This window comes from Triticum aestivum, chromosome 1B (genome assembly GCF_018294505.1).
Source record: "Triticum aestivum cultivar Chinese Spring chromosome 1B, IWGSC CS RefSeq v2.1, whole genome shotgun sequence".
NCBI classification, from domain to species: Eukaryota; Viridiplantae; Streptophyta; class Magnoliopsida; order Poales; family Poaceae; genus Triticum; species Triticum aestivum.
In genome coordinates this window covers 281,292,521-281,299,757 of record NC_057795.1, presented here as the reverse complement: position 1 = coordinate 281,299,757, position 7,237 = coordinate 281,292,521, and positions in this window count along the sequence as shown.

Below are 7,237 nucleotides of genomic sequence, written 5' to 3'. Positions count from 1 at the left end.
TTTATCTCATTTCAACCAGAGTGGTTCCAATTCCTTCTTGTCCATTGTACTCGTCATTCATAGCTTTTCAACCTCTCAAGGTTCTTTGGTTTCACTCTTTTGTCAAAGAAGCAACTTAGTTTTACCTCCTCTCTTCCTCTTCCGTTTTCTCTCCGGTGCCATCCTAGATCTCGGGACGAGATCCTCTTGTAGTGGTGGAGTGTTGTAACGCCCCAAGACCGATGCTCCAGAAGACTTCCAGCTATTCCGAGTTTTGCCATGTGTTTCTTTTTGCTTGCTCTTTTATTTTTGCATTGCATCATGTCATCATGCCATCGTATCATTAATTTTAAAAACTCATATAATTAAATTGTATGGATCTTCGATCCATTTAAATCGAGGGAAGGGTGACTTCTCTTTATAACATACCCTCCCGATATTTAGGGAGATATTATAAAATATTCCATTGTTTTGGAATCACCCATGAACCTACTTGCATATTAAATCCCTTGGCCTTTTCTTCTTCAAGTTTTGGCTCTCTAACCTTGCCAATAATTCTTTTGTCATTTTCCGGAGCCCCACCGAAATCCTCAACATTTTTGGACACTTCTAAATCCTACTTCTTGTTCAAACCATTTGAATTAAATTCAAATGACTTTGAATTTAATTCTTGCAATCTTGCCCACCCCATTTTTCTTGGAACGAGCATATTTTTGCGAGTCCGGGAAAATTGTCCCCCGTGCGCAAATTCTTCCGCTAACCTCTCTTTCTTTTCTTTCTTAATTTCCGTTTTTTTCTTTTCTTTTAGTAGTGAGAGAGAGCCCAGCCGCAGCCCACTACCCAAGCCGGCCCACCTAACCCTCCTAACCCTAGCCCCAATCGATCCAGCCCCCACGCAGTTCTGCTCGATCCCATCTCTCCCTCTCGTTCCCGTGCGCGCCGCCAGAACCCTTCGCTCGACCGCTCCTCCCTCCTCGCGCGATCCCCTCTCCCTTTCCCCTCGCCGCCTCCTCCCTCCACCGGCGCCAGCCGTCCCCGTCGCCCGAGCACTCAAGGAGAGCAGCTCCTCGAGCTCGTCGCCACTGCCTCATCCCTCCGCCAAGCAAGCGCCGCCGCCCTCGAACTACCTCGCCGTCATCCATGGCCATGCCTTGGGCCGGATCCTGCAGCCCGCGCCGTCCATCTCGTGGATGGAGCCGGCCCGCGTCCTCCACCACCACCACCTTGCTTCGTCGCCCGCCTCCCTTGCGACCTCGTGTCATCCCGCTGCCCGTCCTCGCCGGCACGCCCGACCTCTGCACCCGGGCTCCCCTCCCTGCCTTCCCGGCGTCCTCTGCATCCCCTGGCTGCATTGAGCAGCAGCATGCCAAGTCCATCGCCACCTCACCAGAGAGCCCCGTCCTCGCCCGGATCTTCGTCGCGAGCCCCAAGCCTCGACGCTGCTGCCTCCGTTTTGCCTGAACTGCGCCCCTGCTTCACCTCAAACAACAGCAGCAGCTCGCCCGCTTGTCCTCGTGGACTCGATTCAGTCAAATGCCAGGTCCACGGGTCGGCCTCCTATTCGCTGACCACCGAGACCTGAGGCCCTTTTGTAGTTCTTCGCCATGGATACGCCAAGTTCCACTCCGAACGTGTACGACTACACTCGGTGATGCGACAAGTACCCCGACAACGTGTACCTCGACGACCCGCCAAGTACCCCTTTGGATCGCCAAGTTCATCTACCACGTGTACAACTACTTCCTCTACGACCGCTACGAGAACGTCTACTTCCCCTACACTGCATCGAACTCGATCCGTCCCAAAACGCACGCTTTGAAGGTATAACCACGGAGACGACGCCCGTGAACGAATGCTTTGTTGTATGAGATGTACCATATGTTTGCACCGTGATCGAATCGTCCTTGCGTTGCCCCTCTTTTGCCATGCCACCGTCCCGTGGGAACCCGGAAGCCGGGATCACCCCACCATCTTGCATGACTCGCTCACGTCACACTTCCTTTTGCACCGGTACCTCCATGAGTTACCGGGACCGGAATGTTGCCGTGGCACCATTTTCGTTATCGTTGCCGTGGCACCCGTTTTGTTCCGCCATGGTGACCAAATGCTTCATAACATGCTCATGTCAACATTTTCATAAAAATTGCATAAAACTTGTATATGTCATCCGCATCATGATAACAACATTTAAAATGTTTAAAATTGTCTTTGCACTAAACTACTAAATGACATGGGGACTTTCTGGAATTGTTGTTTGTTGTTTCCGGCCTCATTTAAAATTGCCTAGCTAGGTAGTTTTATTATGTTTCACCTCTTGCCATGTTTAACAACATTTAATATTGTTTGGTAGCCTAAACGAGAGAGAACTAAATAATTGATGTGGTGTTTCGTCAATATGCAACTCGTTGCATATTGAGCTCCACTTAACTTGTAGTGTTGATTTTGCATATTGCCATGCCATGCCTCATTAAACTGGACATGCATCATACCTGTTTGTGCATCATGACATGTTTATGCTTGTGTGTTTACCATGTTGTATGATTCTTTCCGGTTTGCTTCTCTCGTTAGCTTCGGTTTCATTCTGGAGTTGTGAGGATTCGTTCGACTACGTCCATTTGTCTTCTTCATGGACTCGTTCTTCTTCCTTGCGGGATTTCAGGCAAGATGACCATTACCCTCGATATCACTTCTATCTCTGCTTGCTAGTTGCTTTGTTCTATCGCTATGTTGCGCTACCTATCACTTGTTTACCATGCCTCCCATATTGCCATGTCAGCCTCTAACCTTTTTTACCCTTCCTAGCAAACCGTTGCTTGGCTATGTTACCGCTTTGCTCAGCCCCTCTTATAGCATTGTTAGTTGCAGGTGAAGTTGAAGATTGCTCCATGATGGACAAGATTATTTTGGGATATCACAATATCTCTTATTTAATTAATGCATCTATATACTTGGTAAAGGGTGGAAGACTCGGCCTTATGCCTGGTGTTTTGTTCCACTCTTGCCGCCTTAGTTTCTGTCATATCGGTATTATGTTCCCGGATTTTGCGTTCCTTACACGGTTGGGTGATTTATGGGACCCCCTTGACAGTTTGCTTTGAATAAAACTCCTGCAGCAAGGCCCAACCTTGGTTTTACCATTTGCCTACCTAAGCCTTTTTCCCTTGGGTTCTGCAGACTCAAGGGTCATCTTTATTTTTACCCCCCCCCCGGGCCAGTGCTCCTTCGAGTGTTGGTCCGAACTAAGTAGACTGCGGGGCCACCTCGGGGAAACTTGAGGGCTGGTTTTACTCGTAGGATGTCTCATCCGGTGTGCCCTAAGAACGAGATATGTGCAGCTCCTATCGGGATTTGTCGGCACATCGGGCGGCTTTGCTGGTCTTGTTTTACCATTGTCGAAATGTCTTGCGAACCAGGATTCCGAGGCTGATCGGGTCTTCCCGGGAGAAGGTATATCCTTCGTTGACCGTGAGAGCTTGTGATGGGCTAAGTTGGGACACCCCTGCAGGGTATATTATCTTTCGAAAGCCGTTCCCGCGGTTATGAGGCAGATGGGAATTTGTTAAGTTCCGGTTGTAGATAACTTGGCACCAGATCCGAATTAAAACGCATCAACCGCGTGTGTAGCCGTGATGGTCTCTTTTCGGCGGAGTCCGGGAAGTGAACACGGTTTTGTGTTATGTTTGACGTAAGTAGGAGTTCAAGATCACTTCTTGATCATTGCTAGCTTCACGACTGTTCCATTTGCTCTCTTCTCGCTCTTATTTGCGTATGTTAGCCACCATATATGCTAGTCGCTGCTGCAACCTCACCACTTTACCACTTCCTACCCATAAGCTTAAATTGTCTTGATCTCGCGGGTTTTGAGATTGCTGAGTCCTCGTGACTCACCAGATACTATCACAACAGTTGCAGGTGCCGATGATATCAGTGCAGGTGATGCAACCAAGCTCAGATGGGAGCTCAACGAGGACCTTGGTCGTTGCTATGTTTCGTTTCATGTTGATCAGTAGTGGAGCCCAGTTGGGACGATCGGGGATCTAGCAGTTGGGTTATCTTCTTTTTTTGGCTTCGTCCGTAGTCGGACTATATGTGTGTACTCTGAATGATGTATGATTTATTATATGTTCATTGTGTGAAGTGGCGATTGTAAGCCAACTCTTTATCCCATTCTTGTTCATTACATGGGATTGTGTGAAGATGACCCTTCTTGCGACAAAACCACAATGAGGTTATGCCTCTAAGTCGTGCTTCGACACGTGGGAGATATAGCCGCATCGTGGGTGTGACACTAGTCCTATTTATAGAGGCCCTAGTCCTCTCCCCAAATATTGAGCGGGAAGGGATCCAAAAACGGCCAATTTGAAAGGGGACAACTAGTGCAAGCTATCCTGACTAAAGGTGGTCTTCGCCTGTCAAAGGCACTGGTGGTGGCGCCACTTGGGCTCCACGATGACCTCCGTCCTGCCGTCCTGCTGGTCTTGGTCTTGTTGCACCGATATGGAAACCTTTGCCTGATGCCTCGGTACTCCGTGCCTGCGCTTGCCCCCTTAGCACCAAAGGAAAAACGAGGACATAGCGCACGCTGGCACCCGCCTGGCCTTGGTCGTCATGGCTTGCATCACGGGAACCTCACGAGGTACCCCTTGCCTTGATCTCTCCGCCCCCTTGCGAGCCTGCCTGGTGAGGCCGCTCCCGAGGAGGCCTTGTGTCGTCCGCCTCGTGAGTGTCTTGATTGTTGGTTGACGAAGACATACCATACTGTGCCGCTGGTGGAGCCATGCCGTGGGCCGCAGGCAGGCAAGTCTGGGGACCCCGTTCCCAAAACGCCGACATCTTTACTTGCATATTCGAGGAAGGCATCTAAGTCTCCCTATCAATTATTTCAGGACTGGACAGAGATAGCGGAGTGTATTAACTGTCCTGCTCCGCTGCCCGAAGGCCCAGAGACTCCGCTCCTGACGAAGATGCTGTTTTCGGCGCCTTATGAGGTGCCGGAGAAGAAGGCCAAGGGGACGAGAAGTGGTCTCCGCCGCAAGGGCACTTCAGACGTGATGTCCGAACATGCTGAGACGCACTCCTCCAACGAAGATGACGAGGAAGAGGAGGAAGAGGAAGAAATCCACTCCCCCCTGCAGGAAAAAAAGAAAAGGACGACCTCCACGCATCCGGAGGCCGAGGTGTCCAAGAAAGGGAAAGCCTCCTTTCCTGATAGCTCCAGAGCGGCCACCGGCGGCAGCTGGGAGTGGAAGCCCAGGGAGAAGCCCCTGGCTGAATTGTAAGTGTCTGGACACGTATCTGTATCTGGATTCTTTACTTTATTGTTTTAATGTGCTTAAATTATGCATTTGCAGTCTAGCTCAATCCCACCTCGAGTGGTCCTTATCAGAGGATTTGCTGGACCCAGCGGCGATGGACAGCGGGACCCTTCCGTCGGCCATCTCTCCCTGGGACCTGGATGGCGCCAAAGCATCGTCTCGAAGGATCCCCGGTCCAGGAGAGAATCCGGCGGCCGTCCGGGAGGGGCCAGAGGGTGAAGCCTCGGCTGTCGGACACACAGGGGAGCAAACCCCCATGGACACCGATGAGGGGGGCCGTATACAATTCGGCCCCCAGCCGAATACAGCTCCGGAGACCCATATGGCTCCGAACTCAGGCAGCTGCCTTTTTCGAAAGAGGGGGGGGGGCGAGCCAACTCCACCGCTGACCTCTGTCCATCCAGAGGCACCAGATAGATTATTGGAAGCGCTGCAAGGTGCTTCCATTATGGAAGAACACCGTACCCTTATGGGTACGGTGATTGAGAGGGTCCAGTCTATGAAAAGCAGACTGGGCGAATCCTGCACTAGCCTTCTAACACGCTTTGAGGTAAGTAATGTAATTGTAAAAATAATGTCACAGTATAGACAGTAGCCCCTGATACTCTGTTCGGTGTTCGGAAAGAAAAGCCGAGTAGAGGATCAAAATAATTTTTGCACGAGTCTAACATAATATGTCTATGTGAATAAGCAGGCGTCGTTGTTGGCTGCTGCCGCTCATACTGTGGAGGTCTCCGGACTAAAGCAGAACCTGGAGTGGGCCGAGGAAGAGCTCGGCCTTGTGAAGCAGCAGCTGGAGGACAACCAAGGTATGCAATAACCCGTGCATATATTTGGGAAGGATGAATGGTTCGTGCTGACTAAAGTGTCATGAACTTTATTAGGGGCCACAACTGAGGTAGGGGCCCTCAAGAAGGCATTGGCCGAGGCCGAGGACAAAGCGGCCAAGGAATATGCCGTGCACGAGAAGCAGGAGGCCCGGGTCAGCGAGGTCCAGCAAGAGCTCCAGGATGCCGTCAAGAAGTATGAGTCCTTGGAGCGTGATTTTAAGAATAAAAAGTCCAAACTTGCCAAGGCCCGCCAGAGCGCACAAGATGCCCGAGCCGAAGCCCAAGGCGCCCTCCAGGAAATCCGGGCGGCCAAGATGATTACGATGGGTAAGGCTTTCATTATGCAAAGCATATATGTGAAGGAAAGGTTCATTTTACTTACCCGGATTTGGAGCTCTCCAAGGGCGTTTGTGGATCTGCCGCGCAGCGTGTCAGACGCAGTCGAATGCTATCGAGCCGAAGAGGGGAGCTCAACGGAGAAGCTGTTCTGGTCGCAATACCTTGGGCTAGAACATGCAGTGCCCATTAGCGATTAGCTGAAACAGCTGGTCGAGCTACACAAGGCGGCCGAACTAGCCATGAAGGATTTGATAATCCGGCTATGGCCTACCAAAGCCATGCCTAGCAGCTACTTCGGACTCCTGAAGCGGCTTGTCAACACCTGCCCTCGGCCTGAAGCCATCAAGCGGTCGGTCTGTATTGAAGGCGCGTGGATGGCCTTTGCCCGCGCTAAGATTCATTGGGCGAAGATGGACGCCATGAAGCTGATGACCGAGGGGCCGCCTGAGGGCAAGGAGCACCGCCGCCCCGAATTGTATTTTGACAGTGTCTTGGAGGGATCCCGCCTTGTGGCGGAGCAATGTGCTAAGGATGTCATATTCCCATGAACACACTCATGTTATCCTGTCCTGTAATATGAAACAGATCCATTATGTCATATAATGTCTGCTATTTTAAGATTTTACCTGCTGTGCGGCCGTTTATGAAATCTGAGAGTTGGCCAGTCGTCGGCTTCTGTCCCCATGTAGATAGTACGGGGGTGTTCAGGATAATTCTAAACACTCTTTACTCCACATTATGGTCCCTAAAGGAGGTGTTTAGCGCAACGAACAA